The sequence below is a fragment of the Herpailurus yagouaroundi genome, unplaced genomic scaffold (genome assembly GCF_014898765.1).
Source record: "Herpailurus yagouaroundi ecotype Mexico unplaced genomic scaffold, PumYag 142, whole genome shotgun sequence".
Taxonomy (NCBI): Eukaryota; Metazoa; Chordata; class Mammalia; order Carnivora; family Felidae; genus Herpailurus; species Herpailurus yagouaroundi.
In genome coordinates this window covers 39,584,922-39,609,943 of record NW_024412397.1, presented here as the reverse complement: position 1 = coordinate 39,609,943, position 25,022 = coordinate 39,584,922, and positions in this window count along the sequence as shown.

Genomic DNA, 25,022 nt, shown 5'->3' with positions numbered 1-25,022 from the left:
TTAGCGAATCAAATAAATGTCAAATTTGTCAAGAAAAAAAGTGACAAAATTCAACATCCATTCATGATGAAAATGCTGAGCAAGCTAGGACAGAACTTCCTCAACTTGTTAAAGAATATTTCTCCAAAACCCCAAACGTTACCTGCTTCTGGATGATGGGGTCCATGGTGAAACAAGTCAAATTTAGGGTGATTATAGTGTCAAACTTCTTTAACCATAAAAATGTTCCAAGGTCAAAGATGATATTATACTCTTCATATATATATATATAATATATATATACATATATATATATTATATATATATATGTGTGTGTGTATATATATATTATATATAATATATATATATAATATATGTATATCTTATTCTATTGCAACAATAATGTATGATGCATGCTGAATCTTGGATTCTGTCTCTAGTAAGGCGCTGGGACCAGGAGAAACATTTCAAAAAGAAGAAGGGGTGGGGCTGCCTGGGTATAAATTGAATGCCCTGCAAACCAAGGAAGAAAAACATGTCTGGATGGATTGTTCAGGTAAACCATCAACAAGCACGTGGCCAGCTTGAGCTGGCAATAATAAATGTAAATAGATCCTTCATGTAAAACGGCAGCTATCATGGACCAAATACGGTTATTGATTCTTGTTGCCTGTCTCAGAATAACCGAGTGCTAGAAGGCAAGTGATTATTGTAAATGGAAATGTATTCTATTCACAATCAAATGAATGAGGTGGGCCTAAAGCCAAAGAATTCTCTTGATTGGACTCTTATTTTATTGCCCTAAATTTAGCTAGCTAAATTTTGTTCAATTTTTGAAATGGAGGCTTTGGCATTTATCATAAAATCTCATTTTCATTGCAGAGATATCATAAGGCTCTATAATTACCCACACAGAGAGTGGTCTTTTTTCTTTTTTCTTTTTTTTTTTTTTTTTTTGGTACAATATATATAGCACATAGAGAAGTTCCAAATTACTTTATTGTTAGCAGGTTGCCCTGGAGGAATCCAGACGTAAAGATTTGGAATCTTGATGACAGGAAGTGGGAGAAAACTGTCATTTACAAGTTTCCAGTTGTTCTTCTCTTCTCTAGAAATCGAGCCTTCAACTCACATTTGGAACAGACTTGTCTTTTGCGTTAAGGAAATTCCAGGAATTAACCCTTTAGTTACACAAATATAAAACATTTAGTTACACAAATATAAAACATACATACATGTTGTGAGGCAGGATGCCATTTCCTTCTTGACCTTAATACAGTTGTAAAATGTTTATTTTGGTCATATAATATTTATATATCTGTGAGCATGAGCTGGGGATAAAATGTTTTGGAGTTTATTAATTAGGACCATATTTTCCCTGAACTCTCCCATGTTTGCAAAGATTTTTTTTAAATGTGTATTTTGGAAAAATTCTAGACTTAGAGAAAACTTGCAAAAATGCCACAGTTTTTGTATACTCTTTAACCAGTTTTCCCTAACATTAATATCTTGTATAACCACGGCACAATTATCAAAACTGTGACAGTGTCTTTCCTGATAACTTTGAAGAATATTAATCAGGTTTTTTTTTTGTTTTGTTTTATAGAATGTAACTCAATTTGAGTTTGTCTGATGTTTTGTAATGATTAGTTTGAGGTTATGAATTTTTGGCAAGAATATCCCAAAAGTGATGTGACTTTATTGGTACTTCATCACATCCCAGAGTATATAAGTTTGATATGTCTTATCAATGGTGATGTTAATCTTTGTCACTAGACCAAGGGTTTTTCAGGTCTCACACTTTCTTCTCAGTTTGCCACTATATAAATACCTATTATTTTTAAACTTTTACCCCCATTGGGGCATCTTGCCTATAATAATTATTACTGTCGCATTCTAAAGGTGATTTTCTCTTATTCCTTCAACGTTCATTAATCCGAATTCTGTAAGGAAGAATTCTCCCCCCCCATAAATTCATAATTTATTCACTAATTTACATATGTCAGTATAGACTTATGGGTATTATTTTATGCTGTCTTATAATTCAAAATTATAGCTATTTATTATGTGCTCAAATCATTCCAGCTCTGGCCACTGGGGGCTCTTTAAGGTTGACTCCTGTGCCTGTTCAACATGCCCCATTCTATTTGAGAAATACTTAACTTTCTGGCACTAAACTATGCCCCAACCCTAGAATCAACCACTTCTCCAGGGAGCGCTCGTTCCTTTTATTGGAGAATAATATTTATAAACCAAGACCTGGGCTCCTAGATGTGTGCCTTGCCACTTCAGGGTCATTACTTATAAACCTGTCATCAAACAGAGGTTGGAATATGTATATGTACCCTACTCCACGTATACAAACACATCTATGTTTATTTCTGCATCTATCTCTAAATATTTTTTTTTAATGGCAGATATCCTTCATTCCAATCCAACACCACAATGTTCATTCCAAACTTTCCCTTTTCCCTATTTGTAACTTCTTTGTACCACAGTGAGAAGCCTGGCTCTCATTATCTATAATATATTTACATGTTTGTCTAACTCTACTATATACATAAAGTATCTTCAGAATTGGTAACCCATATTCTCATGAAAAACACATTTGCTAACTAAAGTACAATAGTTGTATACAGATCTTTTTGTCTTCAGCCTTTGTGTTATCTGCTCAAACTATTGTTTTCCTACATAAGTATGGTAGTTCTTTTCTTCACCAACCCTTTGGTGCAGTCTTATTATTATTAACTATTAATTCAGGTTTTTTTGTTGTTTTTGAGTAGGCTTCACCAGCATGGAGCCCATTGTGAGGCTTGAATTCATGACCCCAAGACCAAGACCCATGCTGAGATCAAGAGTCAGATACTTAACTGACTGAGTCATCCAGGCATCTCAGTTCAATTTTTAAAATAGATATAGAGCTATTCAGCTTGTCTATTTCTTCTTGTGTAAGTTTTGGCAGCTTGTGTCTTTCAAGGAATTATTTAATTTTTATCTAGGTTATCAAATTTGTGGCTGTAGAGTTGTTCATAGTGTTCTTTCATTATTCTTTTGCTTTTTATGGGATAAGTAGTGGTAGCCCTCTTTTATTTCTAGTATTAGTAACTTGTGTCCTCTCTTTTCTCTTTGTTAGCCTCTCCAGAAGCTTATTAATTTTACTTATCTTTACAAATAACCATATTTAGGGGCGCCTGGGTGGCGCAGTCGGTTAAGCGTCCGACTTCAGCCAGGTCACGATCTCACGGTCCGTGAGTTTGAGCCCCGCGTCAGGCTCTGGGCTGATGGCTCCGAGCCTGGAGCCTGTTTCCGATTCTGTGTCTCCCTCTCTCTCTGCCCCTCCCCCGTTCATGCTCTGTCTCTCTCTGTCCCAAAAATAAATAAAAACGTTGAAAAATAAATTAAAAAAAAAAAAACAAATAACCATATTTAGGTATTGTTGAGTTTCCCTATTGACTTCTTGTTTTCAACTTTATTGATTTTGCACTAATTCTTATTATTTCTTTTCTTCTGAATCCTTTATTTTAGTTTTTTCTTCTCTTGTAATATATACATTCAGTGCTATAAATTTTCCTCTAAGCACTAATTTCACTGCATCTAGCAAATTTTGATAAGTTGTGTTTTCATTAACTACACTTATCATGGTGAGCATCTCATAATGTATATAAATTGTCAAATTACTATGTTGTACACCTTAAACTAATATAATATATGTTAATTATACTTCAATTAAAAATAAAACTAGTGACTGAAAAATATATTTTTAAATATAAATTCAAGTTAGCTAACATACAGCATAGTATTGGTTTCAGGAGTAGAATCCAGCGATTCATCACTTACATATAACACTCAGTGCTCATCCCAACAAGTGCCCCCCTTAATGCCCATTACCCAAATAGCCCATCCCCCAACCCAACACGCTCTAGCAACCCTCAGTTTGTTCTCTGTATTTAAGAGTCTTTAATAGTTTTCCTCCCTCTCTATTTTTATCTAATTTTCCCTTCCCTTCCCTATTTTGTTTTTTAAATTCCACATATGAATGAAATCATATGATATTTGTCTTTCTCTGACTTATATCACTTAGCATAATACATTCTAGTTCCATCCATGTTGTTGCAAATGGCAAGATTTCATCCTTTTTGATCACTGAAAAGTGTCAATCATCCTTTTTGATCCATACAATATATATGGATATATATATATATATATCCATATATATAATGGATATGTGTGTGTGTGTGTGTGTGTGTGTGTGTACCACATTTTCTTTATCCATTTGTCAGTAGATGGACATTTGGGCTTTCTCCACAATTTGGCTAATGTTGATAGCAATGCTATAAACATTGGGGTGCGTGTGCTCCTTTGAATCAACATTTTTGTATCCTTTGAATAAATATCTAGTAGTACAATTGCTGGGTCATAGGGTAGTTCTATTTTTAATTTTTTGCTTTGAGATATCTTCTTCGACCCATGTGTTATTTAGAGGTAAGTTGATTAATCCTCACATATTTGGAGATTTTTTAGTTATCTTTCTGTTATTGATTTCTAATTTAATTCCACTGTGGTCTGAGAGCAGGTATTGTGTGATTTCTATCTTTTAAATGTGCTAAGGTATGTTTTACAGGCCACATGGTCTATATTGGTGAATATTCCATGTGAGCTTGACAAAAATGCATATTCTGCTGTTGTTGCATGAAGTCGTTTATAGATGCCACTTATATCCAGTTGATCGATGCTGTTGCTGAAATCAACTGTGCCCTTACTGATTTTCTGCCTGCTAGATCCGTCTGTTTCTGAAAGAAGGTTGTTGAAATTTCCGATGATGAGAGTGAATTCCTCTATTTCTCCTTGCAATTCTATCACTTTTTGCCTCATGTAGTTCCATAGTCTGTTGTTTAGGGGCACACACGTTAAGAATTTTTATGTCTTCTTGGAGAATTGATCTCTTATCATTAGGTAATGTGCTTCTTATTTATCTCTGATTACTTTCCTTACTTTGAAGTCCACTTTGTCTGAAATGAATATGCTACTATTGCTTTTTATTGTTATTGTATCTTTTTATAGTTCCTATCATGATATATTATCTCCATCTACTTACCTTTAATCTTTGTGTATCTTAATATCTAAAGCAGGGTTCTTGTAAACAAGATAAAGTTGGGTTGTGTTTTTTGATCTGCTCTGATAACCTTTTAATTTGTATATTTAGACCTTTGGCATTCAACATGATTAGTGATAAAGTCAGTTTAATGTCTACCATATTTCTTGCTATATGCTATTTTTTGTTCTTGTTCTTTGTTCCTATTTTTGTCTTCTACTCTTTCCCAGCCATTTGTGGTTTTAACTGAGCCTTTTATTTTTCCATTTTTCTCTCCTTTCTTTGCATATCAGTCCCTCTTCCTTCCTTCCTTCTTTCCTTCCTCCCTCCCTCCCTTCCTCCCTCCTTGCCTCCTTCCTTCTTTCTTCCTTCCTCTTCTTTCTTTCTTTCTTTCTTTCTTTCTTTCTTTCTTTCTTTCTTTCTTCTTTCGTGGTTGCTCTAGAGTCCACCTTCAAATAACACTATACCTCTTGACAGGTAGTGTGAATATCTTATAATAATAAATATCCTAATTTCTTCCTCCTATCCCTTGTAGTATTGTTGTCATTTATTTCATTTATATAAGCATATGTGTGTGTACATGTATATATGTATTATATATATGTATATCTTATATATATGTATTATATATAATATATACATGGGTATAATTGAATACATGGTTCCTATTATTTTGAATAAACTATTATGTGTTAGATCAATTAATAAGAGAAATATAAGTTTATATTTTGCCTTCTCTTATTTCTTCCTCAATATTCTTTCTTTTTTTATGCAGATCCAAGTTTCTGACCTATATTCCTTTCCTTCTCTCTAAAGAACTTCTTGCAAAGCAAGTCTATTGGCAACAAATTCCCTCAATTTTTGTCTGAGAAAAATCTGTATTTCCCCTTCACTTTTTCACTTTTGAAGGATAATTTGGCAATGTAGGTTGGTGGAGTTTTAAAAATATTTCTGTGTACTCTTTTCTTATTTGCATAGTTTCTGAGAAGTCAGATTTAATTATTATCTTTGTTCCTGTATAGGTTAAGGTGTTCACCCCACACCCACCCTGGCTTTTTTCAGGGTTTTTTTTTCTTTATCTTTGACTTTCTGTAATTTGAAAATGGTATGCCTAAGTGTATTTTTTATGTTATTTAAACAAATTAATGTTTATTTATTTTTGAGAAGGGGGGGGAGAGAGAGAGAGAATGAGACAGAGAGAGAGAGAGAGAGAGAGAGAGAGAGAGAGAGAGAGAATCCAAAGCAGGCTCCAGGCTCTGAGCTGTTAGCACAGAGCCCAAAGTGGGGCTCCAACCCACGAACCATGACATCATGATCTGAGCCAAAGTCTGACGCTTAACTGACTGAGCCACCCAGGCTCCCCTGTATTTTTTATTTTTATTTTTTGACATTTATCCTGTCTAGTATTCTCTGAGCTTCTTGGATCTGAAGCTTGGTGTCTGACATTAATTTGGGGGAAATTCTCAATCATTATTGTTTCAAATATTCCTTTTTTCTTCTTCTTTGTTATTCCTATTATGGGTACATTACACCTTTTGTAGTTTCTCCATAGTCCTTAAATATCCTACCCTTTTTTTTCACTCATTATTCTCTTTGCTTTTCTCTTTTTGAAAATTCTAGTGTATAGATTCTTTTTGTTTCTAGGTTGTGTCCAAGCCTATAAAATGCATTATTTCTGTTACAGCTTTTTTTTTATCTCTATCATTGCCTTTTGCGTTTTTTTCTAACTTTTTCCATCTTTCTGATGTCTACTTTATCCAGTAGAGCTCTTAGCATATAAATCACAGTTTTAAAAATTCCCAGTCTTATAATTTCAACATCCCTGCAATCTCTGATTCTGATGCTGTTCTGTCTCTCCAAATTATGCTTGCCCCCCCCGCCCCCTCCCCTTAAGTTTCTTTATTTATTTTGAGAGACAGCATGAGCAGAGAGGCAGAGACAGGGAGAGAGAGAATCCCAAGCAGGTTCCTCACTGTCAGCCCAGAGCCCGACGCAGGGCTTAAACCCACAAACTTTGAGATCATCACCTGAGACAAAACCCAGGTGCCTCTCCAAATTGTGCTTTGGCTTTTGGTATGCCTTATAATTTTTCTTGACAGACAAACATGACATTCAGTACTGGGTAAAGGGAACTGCTATAAATTGGCCTTTAGTAATGTGGTGGTGAGATGTGGGGGAAGGGGCATATTCCTTAGTCCTATGATTAGGTCTCAGTCTTATACTGAGCCTGTGCCTCTGGTCTGTGAACCTCACAAGTGTTTCTCATCCCCTCCCGCCCCCCCCCCCCCAAAGGTTATAGGTTGGCTTGAGTGGGTTGGCCTTGAGTATTTCCCTTCCTTATACCAGTTAGGCTCTGACAAAACCCCAGCAGGTCAGGCTTTTAATTAGTTCCTCCTGATGGCAGGCCTATTTAAAGAGGATGGAGTAATCTGGCATATTTCAAAATGGTTCCTTTTACTCTCCCTCTGCCTGATGCCTAAGGGGATTCTTCTCTGATATTTACTGTGGGAATCTGGTTACACTCCTGGAGTAAATCTCACATACTGTGGAGGCCTCGTCATGACTGGGTCCCCCTGGATTTTGTAACTCTCAGAATTGTCCGCACTGAGCCTCCAGCAAGAAGTCATTCAGAGCTCAGGTTTTCCTGACCCAGCCCTGGATCTTACAGCAGATGCCTTTCGCCAGTCCCTGCTCTGGTATGTCGTTATTCTATTTTTCTGTTGTTCTCTCCAATCCTGAGGCTAACAGTTTACCCTGTGTACTCCCCTTTCTTAGGGACCCAAGAACAGTTGCTGTTATGTATGTATGTATTTATTTATTTATTCATTTATTTATTTATTGTCTGTTCAGCTTTTTATTAGGATGGAATGGAAACTTCTAAGCTCCTTACATGAGGAGCTGGAAACAGAGCCTGATTTCTTCAAAAAAAAAAAAAAAAAGTTTACATACAGTTAAATTCACTCTTTGTGGAGCACAGTTCTTTCGCCTTGACAAATATAGAATACAAAATAGTTCCATTAACCCCCAAAATTCTCTGTGCTGCTCTTTTACAATCAACACAACCCTCCATCCCTTGTAACTAATGACTGGCTCCCATCTTTAAAGTTCTGCCTTGTCATGTAAAGGGAATGAAAGCATGGAAAGCCTTTCGTGTCTGGCTTCTTTTCCTTAGCAAAATGCACTTACGGTCATCTATGTTGCTGTGTGAACCGATAATTTGCTTCTTATAACTGCTGGGTAGTATGCCATTAACATGACAGAGCACAGTTTATCCATTCTTGGGTTAAGGAATTCCACATTATTTCCATATTTTGGCAATTATGAATAAAGCTGCAATAAACAGTAATATAAATATAGGTTAAACAGAACTTTTTTGGAGGAACTTAAGTTTTCATTCTTTTTGGTAAGATACCCAGGAGCTGAGTTGTGAGTTACGTAGTAAACGTCTGTTTCACTTTATCTGAAACCACTCAACTGCTTTCCTGAGTAGTTGTGCCATTCTGCTTCCCCATCAGCAGTTCATGACAGTTCCAGTGACTTTGCATCCTCGTCAGCACTTGATATTTTAGCTTTTTCCCCTGTAATTTTAGCCATTTTGAAATTAGAATTGACACAGTGGTATCCCATGATGGTTTTGATTTGCATTACCTTAGTGGATCATGATGTTGAGTTCTTGTGTGAATCTTTTCTTAAATTGCTTTTTGAGCTGGTTGGTAAGCGGAGATAGGGTTTGAGAGGTCCCTGCCAGAGCTGGGGCATGGCAGGAAGAAGCTGGGGGCATCTTTTGCATGTGGGATGGGGTGAGATAGTAGATGTAAGTAATGTTGGTTTTCAGCCCAGATAACTAAGTGGAGATTTTTTTTCCCCAACCCTCACACAGAACCAGATGTCATGTAATAGGTGGGAACACTGAAATCATAGGGAGGCTGGCCTTAGACCAAGAAAATAAGTCTTGTGAGGAGTCCATTATTAGAGGCTACCATACAGGTCTCCCATCAGTTGCTAGAACCTGGGGGAGTAATCCAGGGTGACTGTCACTATTTCTTGTGATGGACTGAAAGAGTCAAATTTGTTTTTAAGGGCCGAGAGAGACAAGCATTGCATTTTAAAAATATTCCTCCAAGGGCAGGAGTGCTTTGGGAAATACTGCATTAATTAGTATGGGAAGTGTGATCTTAACTGACCCTACCTTGCAGCTCCCCAGCCCCTCCAGGAAAGTATGCGCACATTGGTCTGATGACCGGTTATGCTCAGTGCCTGGAGACAGAAATGGGAAACTTGGGTGAATCCAAGACCTCTGTGATGTGTCTCCCAATTCAGCCCATGGGGACTAAGCTTGCGCTCTAGACAGGGAGAGGCTATAAAAACCAACCAACCACAACAAAGAAAAACTTAAGAGACCGTTTTCACCAAGGACATTTTGGCATGAATTGTGCTGCTTCGGATCCTAGCAGACAACAGTGCAACAGGAGTTGCGGAGAGACCCAAATTCTCTGTAAGGAACGTAGTGCGGCTTTGGAACAACCAAGCATCAAAGCAAAGCGACGCACACCGCGGTGGTACAGCAGCTTTGAACCGGCAGAACCTGGCGCTGAGCATGCGCGTGCTACTGGCCCGGGGAACGAGGGCCTCTTCCGTCACGTGACATGAGATGCACCATGGGGCCTGTCCACTCCCGGAGCGCAGGGAAGATCTCCTGTGGCTCCCAGAGGCAAGTGAGGCGCCCACAGGTTGTGGGTGAGGTCCGGTGGTGAGGTAGTTATCAGCTCAGTGCTGTCCTAATACAGTCTCTCAAACCCACAGGGCGAGGAGACCTGGTGAAAGCTGGGTTATACCTGAAAAACTCTCAACTGGTAGAGACATTACCTCCTCATCAGGGAGTTTGATTAGAAAAAGGTATGTGTTTAAATGAATTTCAAAAGCCGGGCTCAGGAGTTAACTGACTGAAGAACAGTTTGAAAGTCTCTACCTTACATAAAAAATAAAGTGAAAAATGAAAACCTCCACGACTTCTTCCTTTGTGGACCCCTTTTACATGATGCATATCGCCATGGCCTTCCACCTTGCATGGTGGATATGTTTCTGTACTTGGCAATTGTTATAAGCCAAGCTTTTCGCTCTGTCTATAACAGCATTGTCTTTCTCTCTAGGAGAAAGTTATGGAGGTCCTGGGACCTCACCCAGTTTCCACAGGCCAGACGAAAATATGGTCTTTCTTGCAGAATGAGTCAGAAAGCAAAACTGGTATTAGTCATGTCTTGTGTAATTACAGGAAGCAGCAGAAAAATGGCAAACATAAATATCAGAGGCATGAATGTTTTGTTTTGACTTTACCAGTCTGAGCTCCTCCCAGCGAGAGAGCTAAAACAAAAGCCCCTGATCCAAATACTCATGCACCGGGAAGAAAACCGCTTCCCTGCCGGCTTTCCTAATAATGCGTGTCTGTAGCCAGTGACTGCAGCTCAGCCTGAGCCCTTTTCAGATGGTTATTTTCACAAGCTGGTCCTGGAGGTTGACAAGAAGCAGCTGTTGATCTTTTCTTATCCCATGCCATTCTCTCCCTATCGGTATCCTGAGAAAAAAAGGGAATGTTCCTCATCTGGCTGAAGGATCAGAAGGCTTTTGGGACTGAATGGAAGGGAGAAATCAGTTGCTTTACTTTAGAAAAGCTGGTTCGTCATAAGAGCACATCTCAAATTTGTTACACGTGTTCTCATTGGTGCCTGTGCCTCTGAGGAATAGAATTTCAACCTGACAGAATGAACCAGGGTAGTGAAAATGGATTCCGTTCTGTGACTTCCTCTCTGTTATAAAGTAACAATGATGGTTCAAGGTGTCATACCTGGATTATTAGCAAAGCTCAGATTTCCACCATCTACAAGATTTAACATTGAATGTACTAGCTACAAGTTTCCAGAAATAATGGAAGAATGATAAAAAAAAATAGACAAATTAATAGCTAACCATCTACAAATAGAATGGTTACATTTTCTTGACTGTTTCATGAGTGCCAAGAATGTATTCAGTCTGTCATTTGCAGTTCTTAATATCTTAAACTCAACCCACCTTTTCATCCTTAGGTCTCTATAGCAATGACCTTCTACTCTCCCTGCTATACATGCACTACCTCCAGGGCTCTGGCCATTCTGAACTACTCTGTCTCTTCACTACTTAGTAGTGTTTGGATTCCATACCTTGATTATGTCCCTTCTTTGCCCTTCTTCTTTTTTTTTGTTTTTAATCTGTTTGTTAAAATCTTTTTCATATCTAAAAAACTAGTTCTCATGATGGTGAAATGTTTTCCAAGTCAGTAAGAAGTATTTTCTCTCTCTCTTATGTTCACTCATTACATTTTATTTATACTCCTAGTTTATTTATCATTTTCCCCTTTATATTAGAGTTTCTTACTGTGGCCGAGAATGTTTCCCACTATCCATTTTCACCTTCTTCCTCAATATTGGAACTCGTTATTCTTTCACGGATGGTTTCCCAAGCACCATTTCAGCCCAGAGCAGATTTGTGGCTAAAATTTGTCAAAAGAGAACAATTAGAATTGACATGTAAGAGGTCTAGAAGATGTCATGAAAGGAAAAACTCATGTCCTTTTTCTTTCTTTCTATCTTGTTGCTGTTCAGAATATAGATAAAATTGTTGGAACAGGAGTAGCCATGCTGGGCTAGGAGGAGAAAAGAATCTGTGATTCTTTTAAAATTAAAGGATGGTCAGTATTTAATATACTAGTTCCATTTGTACTAACAGTAATTCCACAATTATATTATGAAATGTTCACTATGAGAGTGGTTACCATGAGGTACCTCACAAAGTTTTTACAATATTGACCACATTCCATACATTGTTCTTTTCATCCTCACGACTTACTTATTTTATAACTGGAAATTTGTACCTCTTAATTGCCTTCACCCATCTACCCACCACTTCTCTGGAAACTACTAATTTTTTCTCTATGTGTATTAAACTACTTCTTAAATTGTTGTTTTGCTTCTTTGATTCCACAGAGAAGTAAAATCACACAGTATTTGTCTTTCTGTCTTATTTTAGCATAATACCCTATTGGTCCATCCATGTTGCCATGAATGGCAAGATTTCATTATTTTTTATGACTGAGTAATATTCCATGGTGTATACAGACCACATCTTAACCATTCATCTGTTGATGAACACTTAGGTTGCTTCCATATCCTGGCTTTTATACATAATGCTGCAATAAACATAGGGGTGCATATGTGTTTTTGAAATAGTGTTTTTGAGTAAATTTCCTTGAGTAAATACTAACGTAGAATTACTGGATTATATGGTAGTTCTATTTTTAGTATTTTGAGAAAAATCTATCCTGGTTTTTATAGTGGCTTCACCAATTTACATTTCCACCAATGGTGCATGAGGGTTCCTTTTTCTCAGCATCCCTGCCAAAACTTGCTATTTCTTGTCTTTGTAGGAGTTCATGATCTTGATTACCCTAGGACTCTAATAGTTATATTGTACTACTTATGTTTAATGAGAAAGATACATTTTTATCTTCTCTGAGCTTCTGTTATTTGGAGTTTTCTGTCATTTGCATTTGAAACTGAATTCTAACCATCATACCTTTATTAAAGTATAGCTCTCATACTAGATTTTGTGGCTTGGGGTGTGGGCTTTATGTCTTCTATTACATCATCTTGAGCCACTTCCCAGCAACTAGCACAGTGCGTGAACTATATAAATTGCCAAAATGATAGGGTAGAGAGTTTAATCAAAGTAGACAATGAACTTCCTGATATTTTCTCATTATAAAGCAAGACAATAGAAAAATAATGGACACTTAAAGCTACAGGGAAGCCGTGACTATTCAGAACAGAAGTCAAATGAAGAGTGCGAAAGAGGGGGAATCACAGTTCACATATTTCCTACTAGACATCGGATAAAGAGAGTTCAATAGTAGTACAGTTCTTGTCCCGGCAGAAACAGTACTTAAAGCTATTTTGAAAGAGATCTCAGTGTCTACTGAGGTGTATGTGTTAGTTCTATCAAAATAAATTTTGGGGGTGTGTACTATTGTCAGGGGCTACAACAGTTGGTAGACATAGAAAGATAAACAGGAGTGGAAGTGCCCTCCTGTACAGTCTACTCAGATACTTATTAAAACTTCCAACAGAAATTCCCATATAAGTTGTAATTTGCACGAACATTAAACATAATCAATATATTACTATGATTTTTAATGTATAACTATAACAAATGCAATGATGGTGAAGTATACGTGCATTCGAGGAGAGTATTGAAGATATAATCGGAAGACTCTGAAAGTCTTGGTAATGGACTGGATAATGGACTTGGTAATGGACAAGGAAGTAGGAAATGTCAGCGATAACTTCTGGTGGCTAGGATTGTGTAACAAGAATGGTGTTACCCATCACTAATAAATACTGGAAAGAGGTAATATTTGGACATATATTTTGAGTTTGGTTTTGCAAAAAAGTGGTTTTTTTTTAAGATAACAGTTAAGACCTCAAATTTGAGATGGTGAGGGAAGAGTTTTATATGAGACTTTGGAGGGGCACCTGGGTGGCTCAGTCAGTTAGCATCTGACTTCAGCTCAGGTCATGATCTCACGGTTTGTGGGTTCGAGCCCCGCGTCAGATTCTGTGCTGACAGCTCAGAGCCTGGAGCCTCCTTCGGAGTCTGTGTCTTTCTCTCTGCCCCTCCCCTACTCATACTCTGTTTCTCTCTCCTTCAAAAATAAACATTAAAAATTTTTTTAAAAAAGACTTTGGAGATGAAAAGTTTGATATGGGAGCTTGAACCTAAAATGTTGAGTTCTCTGTCTATAGTGGTAATGGACGCTGTAGGGATAAATGAAATTCTTTCAGAGGATAGTCTAGCATGAGACAAGGAGAATGTTAGGATTTGGCATTGGAAGACTCCATTCAAGCCAGATAAAGGATAATTCTGCAAAGGAGGCCAAAAGGGAAAGAAATAGCCAGAGGGATTAGAAGAACATGATGTCTGAGAGGCTGAAGAAATTAAGGGTCAAAAAAAGGAGTGAATATTCACACATGTCTAATACTGGGCAGATGTCAAATAAGACAAAGACAGAAAAATAAAATTTATTGAAATTTGTATGCTAAAAGTCACTTGCATTTTGGCAACTGTCATTTTGGTGAAGATAAGAGTGGAGCCCAGATTAAAGTAGGTTTATAATTGAACAGGAAGTGAGAAAATGGAGCAGGAAGTGAGAAAATGGTGACAATTAATATAGATCATTTTTACAATGATTTTTAAAAATTTTTTAATGTTTTTTAAAATTTATTTCTGAGACAGAGAGAGAGCATGAGCAGGGGAGGGGCAGAGAGAGAGGGAGACACAGAATCTGAAGCAGGCTCCAGGCTCTGAACTGTCAGCACAGAGCCCGACACGGGGCTCGAACTCAGAGACTGTGAGATCATGACCTGAGCCAAAGTTGGACGCTTAACCAACTGAGCCACCCAGGCGCCCCTACAATGATTTTTTTAATGTATTTATTCATACCTTCTTCAGTTTCTTTCATTAATATCTCTCCAGCAGATATTCTGCAAAGAAGATAGAATCTTCTTGATTCTAGCCATCTGACAGGTGGGAGGTGATATCTCATTGTGGTTTTGGTTTGCATTTCCCTGATGATGAGTGATATTGAGCATCTTTTCATGTGTCTGTTGGCCATCTGGATGTATTCTTTGGAGAAATGTCTGTTCACGTCTTCTGCCCATTTTCAACTGGATATTTTGTTTTTAGTGTTGCCTTGTAGAAATTCTTCCTATATTTTGGATACTAATGCTGTATCAGATATGTCATTTGCAGATATATTCTCCCATTCAGTAGGTTGCCCTTTAATTTTCTTGATTGTTTAATTTTCTTGATTGTTTAATTTTCTGTGCAGAGACATTTTACTTTGATGTAGTCCTAATATTTTATTTTTACTTCTATTTCCCTTGGCTCAGGAGACATATCTGGAAAAATGTTGCTGTGGCTGATGACAGAGACATTACTCCCTGTACTCTCTTCAGGAATTTTTATGGTTTCAGGTCTCACATTGACGTCTTTAAACCACTTTGGGTTTATTTTTGTATGTGGTGAAAGAAAGTGTTCCAGTGTGATTCTTTTGCATGCGGCTATCCAGTTTTCCCAATACTATTTGTTGAAGAAGCTATCTTTTTTCCCATTGTTTAGTCATTCCTCCTTTGTCAAAGATTGATTGACCATATAATTGTAGGTTTATTTCTGGGTTTTCTATTCTGGTCCATTGATCCATATGTCTATTTTATGCCATCCTGTGTTAATTACTACTGTTTTGCAAAATAACTTGAAATCTGGAATTGTGTTACCTCCAGTTTTGTTTTTTGGTTTTTTTGTTTTGTTTTGTTTTGTTTCTCTTTTTCAAGACTGCTTTGGCTACTAGAGGTCTTTTCTGGATCTGTGCAAATATTAGGATTATTCTAGTTCTGTGACAAATACTATTGGTATTTTCATAGGAATTACATTAAATCTGTAGATTGCTTTGGGTAACATAGACATTTTAACAATATTTGTTCTTCCCAACCATGAACATGGAATGTCTTGCCATTTATTTGCATTGTTTTGAATTTCTTTCATCAGTCTTTTATAATTTTCAGAGTATAGGCCTTTGACCTCCTCAGTTAACTTTATTCCTAGTATTTTATTGTTTTTGGTGGAATTGTAAATGGGATTGTTTTCTTAATTCCTCTTTCTGCTGCTACGTGATTAGTGTATAGGAGTGTAACAGATGTCTATATATTGATTTTGTATCATGCAACTTCAGTAAATTCATTTATCAGTTCTAGCAGTTTTTTTTGGTGAATCTTTAGGATTGCCTGTATAGAATATCATGTCATCTGCAAACAGTTTTACTTCTTCCTTACCAGTTTGGAGCCTTTTATTTCTTTATGTTGTCTAACTGCTGTGGCTAGGACTTCCCAGTACTACGTTGAATAAAATTGGGGAGAGTGGACATCATTGTCTTGTTCCTGGCCTTGGGTGGAAAGCTCTCAGTTTTTCACCATTGAATAAGATGGTGGTAGTGGGTTTTTCATATAGGGCCTTTATTATGTTGAGGTATATTCCCTCTAAACCTACTTTGCAGAGGGTTTTTATCATGAGTGGATGTTGTATTTTGTAAAATGCTTTCTCTGCATCTCTGGAAGTGTTCATATGATTTTAATCTTTTCTCTTGTTGATGTGATGTGTCACATTATTTTGTAAATATTAAACCACCCTTGAATCCCAGGAATAAATCTCACTTGATTGTGGTAAATGAATTTTTAAAATGTATTATTGGAATCAGTTTGCTAATATTTTGTTGAGAATTTCTGCATCTCTGTTCATGAGAGATACTGGCCTATAGTTCTTTCTTTTTTATCTGGTTTTGGTATCTGGGTGATCCTGGCCTCATGGAATGGATTTGGAAGGTTTTTTGTATGTTTGTTTGTTTTGTTTTGTTTTTTATTCTTCTTTCTTGTTTTGTTTTCTTTCTTTCTTTTTTTTTTTTTTTTTTTGGAATAGTTTAAGCATCTGTATTAACCCTTCTTTAAGTGTTTGGTAGAATTTGCTTGTGAAGATTTCTGGTCCTGGATTTTGGTTTTGGGGAGTTTTTTGATTACTGATTCAGTTTGATTTTTGATAATTGGTTTGTTCAAGTTTTCTATTTCTTCCTGTTTTAATTTTGGTAGATTATGTTTCTAGGAATTTATCCATTTATTCTATGTTGCCCAATTTTTTGGCATATAGGTTTTCATAATATTCTGTTACAATTGGTTGTATTTCTGTGGTTATTATCTTTCATTAGTGATTTTATTATTTCTCTCTGTCTCTGTCTCTGTCTCTGTCTCTCTCTCTCCTCTTGCTAGATGTTTTTCAATTTTGTTTATCTTTTCAAAGAACGAGATCCTGGTTTCATTAATCTGTTCTTTTTTAAAAATTTCTATATCCTCTATTTCTGCTCTAATATTTATTTCCTTTCTTTTGCTGGCTTTGGGTTTTGTTTGTTCTTATTCTAGCTCCTTTAGGTGTGTGATTAGGTTGTTCATTTGAGATTTTTTTGGCTTCTTGAGGTAGACCTATGTTGCTATAAATTTCCCTCTTAGAATCACGTTTGCTGCATCTGAAAGGTTTTGGAAGTTTGTGTTTTGATTTTCATTTCCATGTAATTTTAAATTTCTTCTTTCATCTATTTGTTGCCCCATTCATTGTTTGGTAGCATGTTATTTAACCTCTATATGTTTGTGCTCTTCCCAGATTTTTTCTTGGGGTTGATTTCTAGTTTCAGTGTTGTGGTCAGAAAAGATGCATGGTATTCAATTTGTTTTTTAATTTGTTAAAACTTGTTTTGTGGCCTAATATGTGATCTCCTCTGGAGAATATTCCATGTGCTCTTGGAAAGAATGTGTATTCTGCTGTTTTAGGATGGAATGTTCTGAATATATGTCAGATCCATCTGGTCCAATGTGTTGTTCAAAGCCACAGTTTCCTTATTGATCTGTTGGGATGATCTTTCTATCAGTGTAAGTGGAATTAAATTTCTCTACTATCATTGTATTACTATCAGTTATTTCCTTTGTGTTCATTATTAACTGGTTTATGTATTTGGGTGTTCTCATGTTGGGTGCACAAATATTTACAATTGTCATATTATCTTGTTGGATTGCCCCCTTTATTATGCAGCGTCCTTCTGTGTCTCTTGTTACAGTCTTTGTTTTAAAGTCTATTTTGTCCCAAATAAGTGTTGCTACCCCAGGTTTTCTTTGACATATATTTGTATGATAAATGTTTCTTTTACTTCTTTCTTGATGTAGACATTTATCACTATGACCAGCGCTCTTAGAACTACTTCTACTGAATTCCATAAGTTTTGGTATGTTGTATTTCCAATTTTATTTGTCTCAAGGTATTTTTAAAATCTCTTTTGATCCTTGATCCGTTATTTTTCAGTAGTATATTATTCAACCTCCACATATTTGTGAATTTTCGTTTTCTTCTTCTAATTGGTTGCTGGTTTACTATCCTTGTGGTTGGAAAAAAATGCTTAATATGACTTCAGTCTTTTTGAATTTATTGAAAGTTGTAGTCTAACATATGATCTATCTTGGAGAATGCTTCGTGTGCTCTTGTTTTGTTTCTTTCAGATGGAATGTTCTGTATATGTTTGTTAAGTCCATCTGGGCTAAAGTGTTGTTAAAGGCCAGTATTTATTGATTTTTCTGTCTGGATGATCTATCAATTCGTTACTATTATTGTATTGTTACTATTATTGTAGTATTACTACAGTACTATTATTGTATTGAGGTCTATTTTTTCCTTTAGTCTTCCTTTAATATTTACTTTAGGTGCTTCTATATTGGGTGCATAAATATTTACATGTCTTATATCCTCTTGGTAGATTGACTACCTTACCATTATGCAATGACCTTCTTTGTCTCTTATTTCAGTCTTTGTTTTAAAGTCTACTTTGTCTGATAGTTTACTTTGTTTGATAAAAGCTTTCTTTTGATTTTCACCTGCATTTATATCTTTTTCAATCCTTTTACTTTCAGTTTGTATGTCCTTATATCTGAAGTCTCTTATAGGTGGGCTTTGTTTTCTTAATCCATTCAGCCACTCTTTTTTTTTTTTTTAATGGTAAAATTTAGTCCATTTACATTTAGTTGTTGAGGGTATACACTTCCATTTTATTAATTATTTTCTGGATGGTTTGTAGTTCCTCTCTTTTTCTTCTGTTCTCTTCCTTTGTGGTTTATGACTTCCTTTAGTGTTATCTTTAGATTGCTTTTTATTTGTGTATCTACTGTAGGTTTTTGCTTTATTGTTACCAGGAGGCTTATATAGCAACTTATATTTTTAAGTCTTTTAAGTTGATAACAAAATAAGTTTGAGCACATTCTGAAGCTCTACGTTTTTACTCTCCCATCATGTTTTGGTTTGATGTCACATTTTACATCTTTTTATCTTTTATATATTTAGTAATTATTTTAATTGTATTTTCACTACATTTGTCTTTTATCACTTTTAAAGGTAATATGAAGGTTAAATCTACATTTACTAAATATTTTCCTTTACCAGTGAGGTTTATGCTTTTTAAATTTGTTTCATTGGTTTTATTTCATTGATTAAAATGTAAAAGAATATTAAATAGTAATAATGAGAAGTGGTTGAGCATTCTTGCTGCTAATTTTAATGTCTAGTGCAACATTTTCCAACATGTACTCCATAGAACAGTAGTCCCAAAATATGATCTGTGAAATGAAATCCAAGGATTTCATAAATGGGGAAACACATTTATTATATTGCCCTTCCTTGAAATGAACAGTTTGCCCTCTTATCTCCTCAAGTCATCTGTAAAATACATGTTACAAGTAAATGATTTTGTACTTCATGTTTGTTTTCTAATTTTCATATTTTGAGGGAGGAGAGGGAACACAAAAATGAATGGGTTCTATTCTCTAGGCAAGCCAGGATGAGCACACGGGGGCAACTCAAGAGTCCCCATCAATTTGAGATGATATAATTGGCAGTTTCTTAAACTTAAGTCCAAATAAGGAATGAAATTTTCTTCTTTCTTGCAAGAATTCTGTTTTTTCTTTACTTAAAAAAATTTTTTTTTAATGTTCATTTGTTTCCAAGAGAGACAGACAGAGTGTGGGCCGGGGAGGGAGACACAGAATCTGCAACAGACTCCAGGCTCTAATCTGTCAGCACAGAGCCCAACGTGGGGCTCGAACTCACAAACCACAAGATCATGACCTGAACCAAAATCAGATGCTTAACTGACTGACCCACCCAGGCACCCCTTTTTTTTGCTTTCTGTAAAAATAGTTTTTGAGGGGCCACCCAGATATGAACTGAAGCATCCCCAGTCTTTGCAAATGAATTTTTCAGACAGCTTTTCTCACAGTTTGTGACAAAGGACATGTGTAGGGAATGCAGACAGCACCATACTTCCCCATGGACCAATGATTGTCCCTTTTGGTATAAGCCTGAGTTTTCTCCTCGTAGAGCCTAGGGGCAGTTGAGGGAGAGCTGGCATACTCATACAGTGGTATCAGAATATTTTGAGACAGCCTCTTCGTAAACCCAGGTGGCCAAGGGTAATCTGACTTCAATTTTTACAGTTCTCTTTAAAATGTGGTTAGTTTTTTTGCCCTCTTTCTCCTCAACTAAGAGTTCTAATGGCCATTTCCCAGAAACAGACGATGTTTACTGATTATGGCATTAAATGTTTTTGAGAAACACTAAGGTGTTGACTGCAGGTAAGGACAGTTCATATGTGTGTGTAAATTAAGGTATTCAATATTCAGTCTGAGTTTCTTGGAAGAAAAAAGTGTAAAGATCCTTCAAAAGCCCTAAGAGAACCTGCAGGGTTTTTGTAATTGGGAGCTTTATAAATAATCATCAGCTGATAGTAAGGACTAGAACAACTGATCCTTTGAAATAGATTCCAACTCTAGAATTATTTCTGTGAAATAATGAGGATAAACCACATCACAATTATAATACTTTTTATTTTGCTGGCAATTAATTCTTCCCAGAGTGACAAGTACTATAATGACTGTGTGACATAAGAAAACTATATCAAAGGATGACAAAACCATAGTGGCATTATTGCTCCCTTAGTGTGGCTCAAAGACGATGATGCAACTAAAAATAACTTCATCAGTGACTGAAAAGATCAATGCCATTAGGTTCACTCTAAGTGATAGCTCTAACTTTGTTCCTCAGGAGTATCTTTAGAACAATTCTGATTCATTTACTCATATTATTTTGAATGGCTTCAAGTTACCTTAGAAATATCCACAGAATATAACATGGTAAAAAAAAAAAAGTGGAAAAAGAAAACAAAACCATAAGAGGAATTTATATAAGATGAATTCGGGATACTGTGATTTAGTGTCCAAAGGCATGCCATAAATAACACTATATCATTTTTCCTGTAACACAGGTACCATATAACAGAGTATTCTTAATTCCACCTTCCAGACCTTATGACCTTGTCATTCATTTCACTTATCCCATCTGTGGTGATGGCCTGATACATTACTACTGTTAGTATTTGAAATAAATGGTTGTCATTTAGATTAAGAGAAGAAATTATTTTACATTCATATATACTTTCTCCAGTACTCTTTATTGCTCTATCTAGATCCAATATTTCTGATCTTTAATTTTTCTCCTAAAGAACTTACTTTAACATTTCTTAAAGGCAGGTCAGCTGGAGATGACTTCCCTCAGGTTTTGTTTTATTATTTTTTTCCTCAGATAGTTTTTATTTTTCCTTCATTGTTGAAGAAAACTTTTGCTGGACATAGAATTATAGGTTGGGCTTGATATCTTTCAAAACTATAAATATCTTATCTGTTATCTTGTTTGCATGGCTACTGACTGCTTTAACTCTTTTTTTAAAAGGTATTTATTTAAATTCAAGTTGGTTAACATACAGTGTAGCATTGGATTAAGGAGTAGAATCCAGTGACTCATCACTTATATATAACATCCAGTACTCAGCCCAACAACTGCCCTCCTTAATGCCCACTGCCCATTTAGTCCATCCCCTGACCCAACACCCCTCCAGCAACCCTCGGTTCTCTGTATTGACGAGTCTCTTATGGTTTGCCTTCCTCTGTGTATTTATCTTATTTTTCCTTCTCTTCCCTTATGTTCATCTGTTGTGTTTCTTAAATTCCAAATATGTATGAAATCATAGGATATTTGTATTTTTCTGACTAACTTATTTCACTTAGCATAATACACTCTAGTTCCACCCATCACCCATCATTGATTCTTCCACCCATGTTGCTGTAAATGGCAAGATTTCATTCTTTTTGATCATTGAGTAATGTTCCATTGTATGTATATACCACATCTTCTTAATCTATTCATCAGTTGATGGACATTTGGGCTCTTTCCATAATTTTGCTGTTGTTGATAGTGCTGCTATAAACAGTGAGATGCATGTCCCCCTTGAATCAGCATTTTTGTATTCTTTGGATAAATATCTAGTAGTGCATTTGCTGGGTCACAGGGTAGTTCTATTTTTAATTTTTTGAGGAATCTCCATAGTGTTTTCCAAAGTGGCTCCACCAGTTTGCATTCCCACCCGCAGTGCAAAAGTGTCCCCCTTTCTCTGCATCCTTGCCAACATCTGTTTCATGAGTTTCTGACAGGTGTGAGGTGGTATCTTTTTGTGGTTTTAATTTGTATTTCCCTGATGATAAGTGATTTTGAGCATCTTTTCATATGTCTGTTAGCCATCTGGATGTCTTCTTTGGAAAAGTGTCCATTCATGTCTTCTGCCTATGTCTTCACTGAATTATTTGTTTTTTTGGGTGTTGAGTTTGATAAGTTCTTTATAGATTTTGGATATTAACCCTTTATCAGCTATGTTATTTGCAAATATCTTCTCCCATTCCTTCAGTTGCCTTTTAGTTTTGTTGATTGCTTCCTTCACTGTGCAGAAGCTTTTTATTTTGATGAGGTCCCAATATTTCACTTTTGCTTTTGTTTCGCTTGCCTCCAGATATATGTTTAATAAGAAGTTGCTGCAGCTGAGGTCAAAGAGGTTGCTGCCTGTTTTCTCTTGTAGGATTTTGATGGTTTCCTGTCTCACATTTAGTTTTTTTTTTTTTCATCAATTTTGAGTTTATTTTTTGTGTATGGTGTAAGAAGGTGGTCCAGTTTCATTCTTCTATGGGTCACTGTCCAGTTTTCCCAGCACCATTTGCTGAAAAGACTGTCTTTTTTCACTGGATACTCTTTCCCACTTTGTCGAAGATTAGTTGGCCATATATTTGTGGGTCCATTTCTGGGTTGTCTGTTCTGCTTTAACTCTTACTCATGTTATTCCATAAGAGGCTTCAAAAGTCCCCTTGTTTATTTCAAGAATTTGTCTTTTGATTTCTTCCTTTTGAATATGTTATGCCTACCTGTAGCTTTTTGTTTGTTTAAGAGTTTACTTTTTACAGGAGCTTCAAGATCATGGCAAAATTGAGTAGAAGCTAGGTATTCCCCATTTATCCCTTGTCTGCACACATGCATAGTCTCTCCCATATCAACTTCCTGCATGTGGTGGTGCTTATGTTATAAGTGATGAATCTGCATTGACGTCATTATCACTCAGAGTGCATAGTCTACATTTGAGTTCATATTTGGTGTTGAATATTCTATGGGTTTGGACAAATTTATAATGACCTGTATCTACCATTATAGAGTCATAGGGAGTAGTTTTCCTGCCACATATCCCTAAAAATCCTGTGTTTGACACATGCATCACTCTCTTCTATCTAATCCCTAGCAACCATTGATTCTTTTACTATCTTCATAGTTTTGCCTTATCCAGAATGTCATATGAATGAAAGCATACAGTAAGTTGCCTTCAGATTACTTCTTTCACTTAGTAATATGTATTTATGTTTCCTTCATGGATTTTCATGGCTTGAAGCCTCATTTCCTTTAAGCATTGAATAATATTCTATTGTCTGGATGTACTGCAGTTCATTTATCTACTCACCTACTAAAGAACATCTTGGTTGCTACCAAGTTGGCAATTATCGACAGAGGTGCTATAAATACCTGTAAGCAGATTTTTGGGTGAACATACGTTTTCGCCTTCTTTGGGTGAATACCAATGAGCATGAATGCTGCATTTCATTGTAAGGGTATGTTTATTTTTGTAAGAAATGCAAACAGCCTTCCATAGTGACTATACCACTTTGCATTTCCACCAGCAATGAATGAGAGTTACTATTACTCCAGTCTCACTAGCATTTGGTCTTGGCAGTGTTTCAGATTTCAGCCATTCTAATATGTGCATAGTGGTATTGGATTATTGTTTTAATTTGCATTTTCCTGATGACATAATACAGAACATCCTTTCATGTGCTTATTTTCTATCTGTACATTTTCTTTGGAGTGTTTGTTAAGCTCTTTGGCCTATTTTTTTTAAAAACAAGTTGTCTGTTTTCTTGTTGAGTTTTAATAGTTCTTTGTATATTTTGGAGCAGTTCTTTCAGATATGTCATTTTGCAAATATTTTCTCCCAGTTTTTTTTTTTTTTAAGTTTATTTATTTTTGAGACAGAGAGAGACAGAGCATGAACGGGGGAGGGGCAGAGAGAGGGAGACACAGAATCGGAAGCAGGCTCCAGGCTCTGAGCCATCAGCCCAGAGACCGACGCAGGGCTCGAACTCGCGGACCGAGAGATCATGACCTGAGCTGAAGTTGGACGCTTAACTGACTAAGCCACCCAAGCACCCCTCCGTTTTTAATTTGACTTTTCAGTCTCTTGATAATTCCTTTCACAGAACCAGTGTTCTTAATTTTTAATGAAGTCCAAATAATCAATTATTGCTTTCATGTATTGTGTCTTTTGTTTTGCATCTAAGATGTCATCATCATACCCAAGGTCATCTAGATTTTTTTTCCTTCTAGGGATTTTATAGTTATGCATTTTACATTTAAGTCTGTGATCCATTTTACTTTTATTGAATTTTTAATTAATTAAATTTTAGTTTTCATTAATGTAAAAATTAAATTAAAAATTAAATTTAATTAAAAATTAAATTTAATGAAAATTAAAATTTAATTTAATTTAAATTTAATTAAATTAATTTTAATTAAATTTAAATTTAATTTAATTAATTTAAATTTTTAATCAGTTAGTTAAAGTAGGGTCCACGCCCAATGTGGAGCTTGAACTTACTACCTGAAGATCAATAGTTACATGCTTTACCAATTCAGACAGCCAGACAGTCCATCTTTCATCCATTTTAAATTAATGTTTGTGAAAGCTATAAGATCTGTGTCTAGATTCATTCCTTTTTACATGTGGATGTCCAGTTGTTCCAGAACCACTTTTTGAAAAGACTATCTTCTGCCATTGCATTCCCTTTGCTTTTTTGCCAAAGATCAA